The sequence below is a fragment of the Silene latifolia genome, chromosome Y (genome assembly GCF_048544455.1).
Source record: "Silene latifolia isolate original U9 population chromosome Y, ASM4854445v1, whole genome shotgun sequence".
Taxonomy (NCBI): Eukaryota; Viridiplantae; Streptophyta; class Magnoliopsida; order Caryophyllales; family Caryophyllaceae; genus Silene; species Silene latifolia.
In genome coordinates, this window is record NC_133538.1 from 365,348,954 (window position 1) to 365,362,553 (window position 13,600).

The 13,600-nt window shown below is 35.3% G+C and overlaps 1 long non-coding RNA gene across 2 annotated transcripts; it reads right to left on the bottom strand.

The window, feature by feature from the left end:
• Positions 1-3,514: 3,514 nt before the first annotated feature.
• On the bottom strand, positions 3,515-6,840 carry LOC141627221 (uncharacterized). Of its 2 annotated transcripts, none has more exons than XR_012536783.1 (3): positions 6,533-6,840; positions 4,057-5,926; positions 3,515-3,872 (listed from the first exon to the last, which is right to left on the bottom strand). It is a non-coding gene; the product is annotated as an uncharacterized LOC141627221 (long non-coding RNA). The 2 variants fall into 2 exon arrangements; XR_012536784.1 differs by having other exon boundaries at positions 5,810-5,926; positions 6,533-6,821.
• Between the last annotated feature and the right edge of the window lie 6,760 nt (positions 6,841-13,600).

The window sequence follows — 13,600 nt, forward strand, 5'->3', positions numbered from 1 at the left end:
TTAAAACTTTCATTGAAGTGGTTGCGTTATTTTGGTCAATTACGAATTCTTGACAAAACTAATTGCCAAAACAATTTATCGCTTCAAGGTACTTAATTCATTTAAGTACATGAAAAACAATCCATTGTAAGTAGATGTGTTAGTCTAGAATTAAAAACCTGTTTGATAATGAATAACTTTAATCTATACTCTTTGCAAGAGATCCTTAGCAATGGTTAATTCGAGGTCTTTAGAAGAAAATTCAAATTTTGTCTTTAGTTACGATGTTTTAATGTAGTTTTGAATCAAAAACGAAATGATATCGTATATGAATTGTGGTAAAGAAATAGAACAATATAACAACGGAATAGTGGAAAACTTAACATTTATCGTTTTACTAATACTTGTAAACAACAAGTAAAGCATTTACATAGTGACCTCTACCCAACTATGATAAATGATTCCAAGATCCAAATTCATATTAACTTGGGCACGGTGTGGCCGATACATCCCTTATCAATATAACTCGATGGATCAACTCTTTAATCGATTCTACTTTTAGAACTCTTGGTCGATAAAATTACATTAACTTTTATCTTTAGCCCAAAACACATTCAACAAGGGGACGGTGTGGCCGATAAAACCCTTATCGAAAAACTTTTGTTGTGTTCAATCCAAATTTCGAATAAATGTGTCCATGATCCAAATCCACATCAACTTGGGCACGGTGTGGCCGATACATCCCTTATCAACATGAATTCGTTGGATTGACATTTATCACCCACTTCCCCTACGTAACAAGGTTTGTACCCCGGTAGGGCCGAGTGCACTCCCTCGCGAAATAGGTTTTCATGGGTTCTACTATTTGGTAAGGCTATGTCTCAATTAATTGTTTTAGCGAGAGGTCATGTCAATTTATTATCTATCACGTTTTAAGTGAATTAAAGCGGTGAACTACGATAATTCTAATTGACACGGTCGATAAACTCGATGAAAGAAGATGCATGTTTTAGTTATGGCGATTTAGCGATGCATGCGACATATAAATAAAATGCAAAGCATAAAAAAATAAAAATAAAATCCTAGTATGGCCTTCCTAAAATAGAAAACTATTTAACTATTACACATTCGGAAACCAACTCCATTGGTCCCTTGAACTTCGGTTGTGGCACGCATCTCGAGGTAACACCGTCTTTATGTATCGCCTTCTTGAATGACTCCGTCTTTATGGAACTCCGGAATAATTAAATTACATAACAAATTACATAATTTCCTATTATACATTTGTAATTAAAATAAAATAAATCTATTAAATTACAAAACGGTGATACGAGATCACAATAAATTACAACCGAATCGATATTCCCATACATTTCGGGTAATACCAATTAAAAACTAAGGCCATACTAAGCAAAAATTACATAATTCAAAAATTACGTAAAATAAAAATTATGACAATCATAAATAAAATGCAGCATTATAATATGTATGAACATGCCCAATTTTATGCTAAATCGCCTTTAAGGAGCCAATATCGTATATTACACGGTTTTACGGATTTGCGTGATTCAACGTTTTATAATCACGATAATTACATAAATTCATATTTATGCACAAGTTAATTACCCTAACCATCTTAGGACTCAAAATTAGTCTCCACTAACCATTTGACTATAATTAACTTATATTTCTTAAAATTGTTCATAATGGACTTAAAATTACAAAATAAAGCCATAAACTTCAAATAAATCACAAAAATTTCAAATAAATTTGAAATTTGAAATTTAAACTCATGAACATTATGGAAAAATACCATGACACTCATAATATTCAAAAACTTAGGTTAAAAAATTTCAAAAGTTATCGGGAAAAACAATGTTGCGGTTTATCGGATTTATCAATAAAAATCATAAAAACATGAGAAAAATTATATTCATCAACTTTTCAATTTTAGATCAGAAAAAGATAATAAAATGCAACATATGACGTTTTTCCTTAGTCATGAAGTATGTTTTAGCAATTTTTCACTAATTAAGTCACTATTTATGCTATTTTTCATCAAAAATCCATAAATCATGCATGAAGACTTCGTTATAGCCTATTATTTTACACACATCTTGTAAAATTGCATGTGATAACATACTAAATTTCTATGACCAGATTCGAAATATTTCTCATATTAACCTATTTTTCATTTAAATTCGATTTTTAACATGAAAAATCCATATTTCGAGCATAAGAACTCATAAAATTATGAAAATTTCCAGATCAACTAAAAATAATATATGTGAAAACATATCCAAAAACCACTGGAAAATTCGAAGTTTAGCTAATTTTCGTCCAAAAATGACATTTTTATCATAAAAATCACATTTTAATGCCAATATTATATAAAATGAACAATAAAATCCATAAATTAACCAAAATATCCTAATAACATTTTAGGACCAGAAACTTAACATGCATGAATTTATTTCGTGATATATCATAATAACACAAATTATACAAGTTTTATATGTTATTCTTATAACTCGGAAAAACTTTTAACCGATTTGCATGCAAACAACCATGACTCTTGATACCGATTGAAGAAAAAGTAGATCTCTATACTAACATATTCATATATATTTTATTTTAATTTGTCATAAAATTAATAAATGATCTTATGCATGCAAACTAAAATAAAAGAAGATAAGAAAACATTTTCTCACCATATGAATTTTGGTCATATTGGGCACCAACAAGATCTCCTTCTTGTTAGTTCTTGAGCTTTCCATATTGGATGAACATACATGACCTCAAAATAGAAGCCCTCCAATTAGTTGCACCCAAGACTATCCCTCAAACCCACAAACTAATATGTATAAGATATTTATATTGTGGTTTACCTTAAAATTGATTACTAATACTCATATATTACATTAATAATTTTAGTAATCTTCCATGAACAATTTGAATTAAAATCTCATCTTTTTGATGAAGATTAAAGAGAGAGAAGAGAGAAAATATACATGAACCTTTTGCATGTGTTTTTTTAGAATGAATTATGAGTAAAAATTAAGAGAATAATATTCACTCTTTTACTACACAAAACCGGTTGGCCTCTCGCTAGTAGAAAAAGTCTCATTGACATCGGTTATTTTACCCCATTTACATCGCTTTTGTGGCGATGTTTCTGGGGGCGACGTATTTAGTATTTTTACTTTTACATCGGTTTTAGAACCGATGTAAATAGTATACAATTAACATCGGTTATAGGTGAAAACCGATGTTAATTGTGTTTCAATTACATCGGTTTTGGTCTAAAACTGATGTAAATAGTATATTATTAACATCGGTTATAGGTGAAAAGCGATGCTAATAGTCTCAATTACATCGGTTTTGGTGCAAAACCGATGTAAATATCTCTTATTTACATCATTTATTAACTAAAATCGATGTTAATAGGCTGTTTTTAATTTAAAAAAAAAATTATTGTGAGGCGTTTTTTATGGGTAGAACGCCTCAAATGAGAGTTGCCATCAATTAAAAAAAATTACACTTCCAAATCTAACAATTTATAAATAAATACTCCAAACTTATAAATATACATGTGTTTTGAACATAAATAATTAGATCTACACATAAACAGATACCTATAGATACAAAATGTCATAAAAAAAAACAACATAATAGTTTAATACTCCTCGTTAGTTCCTTATATCCGAGCTCCTTCTAACTAACAAGATTGCATCCAGTTTTCAGCTTGGAAAGGCTCGTAGCTCATCATCAGTATCAACAATATATCTGTCATGCACAACACCTGTATACCATACCTAGTTCAGGACAGGCTACCCATGCCTAAAAAAGCTGAGTAATGTCGAGTTCAGGCTCAACAGACTCGTGTCCCGAACCTAAGTAAAATAGATAATATGTATAAGTGTATAAGGAGTGTATAGCTCAGCATCAAGTATTTCAGGAGAATATCAAAACAGATTTCAAATCAGGCAATCTACATACAAAATTCAAAGATTGTACTACTGCAAGATAGTCAAGGATCGCCAAATGTTGCGATATGTCAATGAGTAAGAATGGTACCTAGATACCCTTGTATTTAGCAATCCCTTTAAACCAATCAAGTATGTAAAGTAACCATCATTATCGCAGTACGCTATATCCCCTATTAACTCGTGCATGAACAAGTGTCGTGCCTGAACAACTAGCAAATGTGACATACTCAGCTGCAAGTATCATTAACAACTATTATGAAGTGGCTGTTTTATAACTTTGCCGACTCAGGAAATATGATCATATGCAGACACCATTTTGATAACAATTATGCTTCAATCTGGACTAAAAACAACTTCTATTTTCACCTAGCATTATTTTGAGGGGAAAAAAAAGACAAGGGAAGAATTTATATTCTGCATTGTTCCAAACCAGTAAATCATCAAGTTATACAACAATAACATTACTCGATCCTCGAGGCGGTCGAACAAATATACATGAGTACGCTGTCGCCAAAAACAAAATTGACAGTTTCTAAATGCAATATACGGAGTAATCCTTATTCATCAAGGTATAGTATGAATGAAAAAATATTGAAAACTCACCAAATAAAGGCTTCTATGAACATTATAAATGTGGATAGCAGCAAGAAAGGACAATGTGTACTAGTAGCTTGTAGTACTAGTAGCGTTTAGCAGCATGACAATAGCTATAACACAGTCGACCAATATGTACAACAAGAACTAGTAGGCGACCAAAGACCAGCAGCAAGCACCACAACCATTCGGTACCCAAATGACAAGTAAGCACCAAACAAATAAATCCAATATTTTCTAAAATCACCCATGAACAAAGTTCCATGTTATACATATACCGATTACACATAATTTCCAGATTGAAGTTGAGCTACCTCTAGAATAAAAAAAATGGTAGTAAGCCTTCAATTTTTGCAAAAGTCGTATAGTTTAGAACAGACCAAAGTGCACATAGCTTAATGAAACTTACACCTCATATGTATCTTTGTTATAAATAAGCTATACCTGCGAATATACTATAATAATCTTGATCATCTAACAGCTAGCGTCCATTTTCCATCACCAAACAAACCCACAACAAACAGTCAAACAATAAAACGTAATTACTCAATGTTCAAAATGAATTTTCAAAATTATCTGATATACAAATCTTCAACAAAGCCCAACTTATATTACTTAACTCACTTCAAGACTGTTACTCCCTCCGTTCTAAACATTTGCTTACCTTAGATTAAAAAATTCTAACGAATATAAAAGGTAAACAATTGACTGAGACGGAAAGAGTAACATGTTCAAGGAATAGAAAAAAAAAGAAAAAAACAATTGTAATTAAGTCTTATGCATGTAGGATTAAAAAGACCACCAAAGACAGACCAAATCATGTAATTCTCATGAAACTGCATTTTAAGGAATGGCTCTATCATATAATTATCTATGAAATGGTTTGTTTTTCCTTTGGAGTCATACAAAGTAATCAATCAAGTTTCAAGTTTTAAATATGTTGCCATCATTCAAACAATAATGTTATATGTGAGATTTATTTCAATCAAACGTATGAAATTTAACTGAACAGGGAGCATAGTATCTTAAACATTAACACAAAGCTAGACGGAAGTCTGTCACTAGTAAGAAGACATTTGCATGAAAACATTCAATGTTGACAATTACAATTTGCAAACAAAATAAGAACACTTACTCAGTTACATATCCATATCGACATAGTTTCAAAATTTCAAGCCGCAATCAATGTACGCTGATGTATGGAGATTGCACATAAAAGCGAAAAAGCAAACATGCTCGAAACTTACCAAATGTTTGAATAGCCTTAACATTTGAGGTGTCCTAGCTCTTGGAGTCAGAGTTACAAATTAACCGATCCTTAAATAAGACCGTTGTTGCATAAAAGAAACTTAATTGATGGAATCCTGGCCAAAGCAACAATGTGTTAGATGCATTGTAACTTATAATATCTCACAACCACCTCCCTTTTTTAACATTATTTTAACCAATTGTAAGACATCACAAGCTTATGACGCGTCACAAACGAGATTATTTTTAGATAAGTGGAATCAAAATCTCTCTTATAAATGTGGTTGAAGTCAATGAAGCCTGATGCAACAAAATGATATATACATAATACATTACTATTTAGCTATATGACAGTAGCTATTGAAGAGAACAATATTACCTCTTAAAACAAACCAGGCAAAAAACAATAGCTATACAAAAAAAAACATCACAGAAATATGGATTCAGCATGTTATCTCACATACCAGAGCCCTCATTTCTCTTAATTCCACTTGAACCCTTCATAACAATCCTAATATACCTTCTTTATCCTTCTACAGTAAATTAACCATCCTAATTTTAGACTACACTAGAAATTGAGTCTCAAATTGAATCACGAGCCATTTCAATTTGAAAATTAGGGTTTTACCTAATTCAATTCACAATTATTTACATACGAAAAACTCAAATTCAATCCCCAATTAATTACATATAAAAAAGAAGTTGAAAATTAGGGTTCTTACCGCCGAGAATATTGATGGTCGAAAATTAGGGCGTAGGTGTTCGAACGACAGTACAATGAGTAACAGTTGAAGCGCGATAATGGTGAGGAAAACGACGTGATGATGGCAGAGGAGGCGGCTGTACTATGGTCGTCGAGGGTGGTAGGGAGACGGTAGGGGGCGGCGGCGACGGCGTGCGAGGGTGTTTGCAGCTAAGGGGTTTCCTTCTCGAGAGGCGAAGGGTTTTTTATCTTAAGAGAAGTCATGTGATATGCCGAGTAATCTAATCGTGTATTGGAGTTTTGGAATAATAATAAAATGTTATTGTTACATCAATTCAATAAACCGATGTAACATTAATACTACTTCGTGTTATCTAAAAACTTGACATCGATTCTGCTAAAATTGATATAACAGGAATAAATTAACAACGGTTTTCAAATAACCGATGTTATTAACTGATGTAAATAAAAAAATAAAAAATAAGTTACATCGTTTTTGAGGAAAACTGATGTAAATAGTTAAGGTTATAATATTTACATCGGTTTTAGTAAAAAGTGATGTTAACGTGGCGATGTCAATGAGACATTTTCTACTAGCTCCCATTATAGGCCATCATTATTTTTCTTTTTGTCTTCACAAGACAACTAGGTGTAAGTCTTTTGCATTGTCATGTCACTATCAAGTCTTATGGACAAATGAATAAGACAAATGGAAAAGACAAAACTTCTCATATAGTCCACCAATTTTCGATTTACATAGTGTAATATGGAGTCCATTTTATTTTTGTCAATTGTACAATTATATGTCATGTGACATGTGACATATTTGATGTCATGTTTTAATTTAAAATGCATATTTAACAAATTAAATATCATTTACAAATTAAATAAATCATATTTAACAAATTGACTAGTAATATAAAATTACTTTCTCATAAAATGGTCATTTAATTACCAGTTAGTATAATTCACAATATCTTGTAATTATAACTAACTTATCATTCTCATCTCGCGTGTTTCGCAGACACCGATTAATATTAGTAATATAACTTCTTAAATTACTAAATAAAATCTCATTTAATCACATTATAATAAGATGTCACTTTTCTCTCTTATAATAAAAATTGTTCAATTTTAAGGAATTAATTAATCTGTATCGGTATACAATTAATTAACCTTTTCAATTAAGGGAATCGTCCTTTAGGTGTGACCTCAAGGGATCAACTGATCACCACCGTCGCACGACAGTAATGTCAAACTCTAGCCAGCCAATCCTTACCGATATGTGTGGACCAGTTGACTATATATTATGTATCATCCCTTCCGTATTTTTGAAATGAGATTTAATAATGATATTTAAATCATGTGATCGCACTATTGTTGAGGACACATTTCCCAACAGTTTCATGTTGATATATAAAGCTTGTATTGTATAGTGGGAAAGGAAAGATAAGCATGCGGGTAGTTATACGAGTCTCCATGACTCGATCGAGTGGGGGAAACTCGATCGAGTTGGTGAGAGGCTCGATCGAGTGGGTCTGACTCGATCGAGTAGATAGTTTTGTGTTTTCTGGGCAGAAGCGTGTTTTTAGGCACTCAATCAAGTAGGTAGGGGCACTCGATCGAGTGGCTAGTCAGCTCGATCGAGTGTGTTTTTGGGGAGTGTTCTGATCAGGTTCTGGAGTCGAGGCACTCGATCGAGTAGGTGGCACCCGATAGAGTAGGTGGCACTCGATAGAGTGGCCTCAACTCGATCGAGTGGGTTTTGGGATTCGATCGAGTGAGTTTTATACAGGTCTTATGCGTGTTTTGGGTTATAGTATGAGTATTTATGTCTACCTTTTCTTATATAGTTACAAGATGCCGCCGAAAAGAAACGCCTTGTATGCTAGAGCTGAGAGTATGAACATTGATGACATAGTAAAGATGTTGGAGCACCAAGATGCTCTTACGGAAGCTTTGAAGAGAGTGGGGAAGGATAAGGAGATTGATCACTCCAATATCAGCATCCATATATCTAGGTTCAATCCTAAAGAGTATAAGGGAATTGGGGCGCCAATCCTTCTAGAAAATTGACATAGGGAGATCGAGAATATCCTGGAGTTAGTTCACTTCCCGAATGAGTTGAAACTGGAACAAGCTGCGTTCTACTTGAGGGAAGCGGCAGGTGAGTGGTGGGATAAGGTCAAGGTGAGTGCTAGGGAGATGTACATGAAGCAGGGACTACCTGCAATACCTTGGGATGAGTTCAGAAGAGCTATGAGACGTGAGTTTGTGCCAGAACATGTGATGAGTAAGCTGAGGGAGGAGTTCGATGAGTTTAAGATGACATCTGATATGACGCTGACTGAGTACTACCGTAAGTTTAATGAGAAGTCCAGATACGCTGAGAATATGGGGCTGAGTGAGGAGAATCTAGCTTTGAGGTTTGAGAAGGGGTTGACCCCCAAGATCATGGAGAAGCTACCGGTGGGAGTCCTTACAGATGTGAAGGAAGTTTATGAGCGAGCTAGGAGGGCTGAGAGATTGGTTGAGATGACCAAAGAGAGAGGTGCTGAGAAGAGGAAAGCTGAGAGCGAAGGGGGTGGTCAGTCCAGTTATAAGAAGAGTAATCATAATCAGGCGAGAGCATATTCATCTGGTTTAGGGTTTAGTGCTGGGCTTCATATGGGTGTGGCCGAGGGAGTGGTAGTAGTAGTTGGGGTATGACCTGTTTTAACTGTGGCGGGGTGGGCCACAAGAGACATGAGTGCACCAGTGCGATGGGTGGGGGTTTCCAGAAACCGCCACAAGGGAGCTTTTCACAGGGTCCTGCACAGAGTTATGCTAGTAACAGGCCAGCTGGGTCATGGAACAACAGGGGAGGTCAGAACAACAACGGTGGGGGCAACCGCAATGGTGGTAATTCTTATCTGAAACCAGCTACGAACACCAACAACAACCAGGGGTCGGGTGCTAAGCCGACTACCTCAGCTAGTACTGGCCAGGGAGGTGGGCAGAAGACCAGTGGTAAGCTGTTTATGATGGAAAAGAAAGTAGCTGAGGACAATGCTCATGTTATCACTGGTACATTTCTTGTTAATGGTGTTTATACCATTGTTTTGTTTGATTCGGGAGCGTCACAGTCGTTTGTATCTTCGAGTCATGTTAAACAGTTGGGTTTGAGTGAGTTTGAGTCTGTCAAAGAGGAAGTTTTTATACCTTCGGGTGAGTCTGTATCTTGTGGGAGGTTGTATAGGGGTGTATCCATGATAGTTGGGCAAGTTGATCTACCTGTAGACTTGTTAGAGTTTCCTTTAGACGGTTTTGAGATGATAGTCGGGATGGATTGGTTGGGAAAGTACAAAGCTAAGATAGATTGTCATCAAAAGAAAGTTTCTCTAAGAGGTCCTAAGGGGATTAGTGTATCTTATCGTGGGTTTGTTGTCAAACCCAAAGTTAAGTTGATTGCAATAGTGACCTTGAAGTCCTATCTGAGAAAGGGGTGCCCGTTGATCTTATGCCATGTGAGGGATCATAGAGTGGAGAGTCCGACAGTTGAGCAGATACCAGTTGTGGGGCAGTTTCCAGATGTCTTTCCTGAGGAGATTCCAGGGTTGCCACCAAAGAGGGAGATAGATTTCTGTGTTGAGCTGAAATTGGGGACGGGGCCAATCTCTAAGGCACCATACCTGATGGGTGCTAAGGAGTTGGAGGAGTTAAGGAAGAAATTGGATGATCTGATTGAGAGGGGATACATTAGACTTAGTGTATCACCGTGGGGAGCACCAGTTTTGTTTTTGAAAAAGAAAGATGGGAGCCTGAGGTTGTGCATAGATTACAGGGAACTGAACAGGGTGACAGTGAAGAACAAGTATCCTTTGCCAAGGATAGATGACTTGTTTTATCAGTTGAGTGGTGCAACAGTCTTTTCTAAGATTGATTTGAGGTCGGGTTACCATCAGGTGAAGATTAGAGAGGAGGACATACCAAAGACAGCTTTCACGTCGAGGTGTGGTCATTATGAGTAAGTGGTGATGCCGTTTGGGTTATCTAATGCACCAGCTGTGTTTATGGATTTGATGAACCGGGTCTTTAGTCAGTTTTTGGACAAGTTTGTGGTGGTTTTCATAGATGACATCTTAGTCTTTTCTAAGACTAGGGAGGCGCATGAAGAATATCTGAGGATTGTGTTGCAGACCTTGAGGGAACATAAGTTGTATGCAAAGTTGTCCAAGTGTGAGTTCTGGTTGGAGGAAGTTGCTTTTCTGGGGCATGTGATTTCAAAGAAAGGGGTAGCTGTGGATCCTGCAAAGATTGAGGCAGTTACCAAGTGGGAAGCACCAAAGAATGTAGCTGAGATCAGGAGTTTCTTGGGTTTAGCAGGATATTATCGACGGTTCGTGAAAGATTTCTCCAAGATTGCTAGTGAAGGAAATGTAGATTCATATACATACTAACATACTCATATATGTCATAATTAATTTGTCATAAAATTAAATGCGGATTTTATGCATGCAAACAATAATAAAATAGAGGAGAAATCATGTCCTTACATTGGTGATTTTCGGTTATTAGGGCACAAAAGAGATCACCTTTCTCTTTTGATCTTGAGCTTTCCCTTATGGATGAACAAGATCTAAGTATAAGATCTCTCCCTAAGCTTAATACCCAAGGCTTTCTCTTAATTTAATTAATATTACAAATACTAGTATAATATTAATCAAGTAGAAAATTGAACCAAAATATTTTTAACACTTTGAATATTTCGGTTTTTAGAGAGAAAGAGAGGAGGATTTTTATTCTCTCTAAAATTGTATTTTGGATGATGGATAGAGTGAATGAATAATACACTACACTTAGTATATTATTAGGTAAAAATTATAGAAAAACAATGATGGTTTTTCTTCCCAAAACCGTGTAAGAGGAGGGCTTTAGGGAGCCAATGCATGGAAAAATTGTTCTTCACAATGAACAATAGGCTTGCATGGCTAGTGACTAGTGCAATCATCATGCCTTCCACTAATTACAATCAACATATAATTAGCTCAACAATCCTCTAATTTTCGGCCCACTTAATAATATGGATTCCATATTATTTTTGTCAATTGTCAATATGTCACATGTCATATGTGATATAAATTTGTTATGTATTTTTAACATATTAAAAATCAACGTATTAATAAAAATACGTCACATACAAAAATCGACTTTGTAATTTTATAATTACTTGTGCCAAAATATTTTACCATTTATAAATTACAACTGATTGTATTTATAACAATTCATTCAATTTAATTGTTACATTAAACAATTATTTCATCCGAGTAATGATACAATTCAATTACTCAGACCGTATCTTATTTAATCACATTTCAATATGATACGTAAATTTTACTTCCAAAATCGTCCGTCAATTTTCAAGTAATTTAATTAACTCGCAACATTATACGATTAATTAAATAATCAATTAAGAGTATTGCCCTTTAGGTATGACCTAGGGGGTCAACTGATCACCACCGTCACACGACAGTAATGTCAAACTCTAGTCGACCAATCATTACCGATATATGTTGACCAGATTGACAAAACAATATTACTCCCCAATTGTATTCTATATAATGAGACTTAAACATGTGATCATCATGATCAACAGTTGTGATCGCATTATTGTCGGAGGACACATATTCCAACAATCTCCCACTTGTCCTCGACAAGTGTGCGTCACCAATTATTTTGTCCTATTACTATCTCCCACTCAATGCAAGGTGTCTTTCAGGTCGTACTTGCAAGTGATCATATCGAGAGTGGTTTCCTCGATCTGGAGAATAACTGATTGACCGGATTTATCCACTCTGGATGCCATCCGAGCGTGGCCACGCATTTCCAGTTCATTACTCCTCGAGTGGCCCTGAAATATTGTTATAACCCTGACTAGGGGTGGACAATTCCTATCGCACTCATTCCCTTCGTCTAGCCACAACCATCATAACCCAAAATATGCCCATTTGACCCCATTTACGAAGGTCGTAGTAACACAAATCAAAGTTAATCTGAAACTGTGCCATCTTAGGAGAATAGTCTTTAGTCAAAAGAATCGACTCATTTGAATACTATAGTAGCTCTCGCCACGACCAGGCTATATAAATTTGCCAGAACTCTATAAGCGGTCATAAGGCCCGACAAAATGTTCCTAACAGTCTGCCTATGTGATCGACTAGTCATCTCACATGACTCTATGGCACTTGAACTTGCCATCAATCGCCTCACACTCTAGTCACTTCGAGACGTCACCTCATACAAGTGACTATGGGCAAATACTATGTTAATCCGTGTTCACTTTAACGGGGTTCAATTGTCTCCACAACCCGTTTGGATACAACAAAGTACAAGGTGAGTTAATAATAACTCAAACGACAAATGTCGACATCACACTCGGGTAGTCAATATCATATTACAACCTTGTGATGTATATCGTCAGTGTAAACACTTATTGATTGCAATAGAAGTTTAACATCCCATGTGTCCATGTGTTCAAACTTCTTGCACTTGCAATTTCTTTTGCATTCATGTTCTCTCTTATAGCATGAATCCTACCAAGTACACATCAAGGTTCCCGACCTTGGTTTCGGTTCTTTAACTTGAAAGAACTTTCTAATCGACTATCACATAACGAACGAATTTGTGATGAATGACATAACTTGTACCGATCAAGTATTCCATCCACACATAATGCACTAGGTATACGTTTTGTAGAATCTTGTAACAATTGACAAGATTATTAGCTTAGTACTTCTCACAAGTCCTAGCTTTACTAGGAAAGATTATTTTTGAATAACCTCTTATTCAACCAAGCATCTTTCAAAACTTCTCATTTCTCTTTCAAGGCTTGAAAGAATTGGGATTCTCATAAATCCTCATATGTGCTCGGGTTTTCTACAATATGTGCAACCTCTTATCACATAATGGAGTATTCCGTCAAACACCGAAATCGCTCATCGGATTCTTCTTGAGAATACATGACGTTTCCATTATGGCTCACCAATCCTATCATCATGCTCTTATGCATATGATTCATAATTGGACATGTACATGATTATTCTAATGG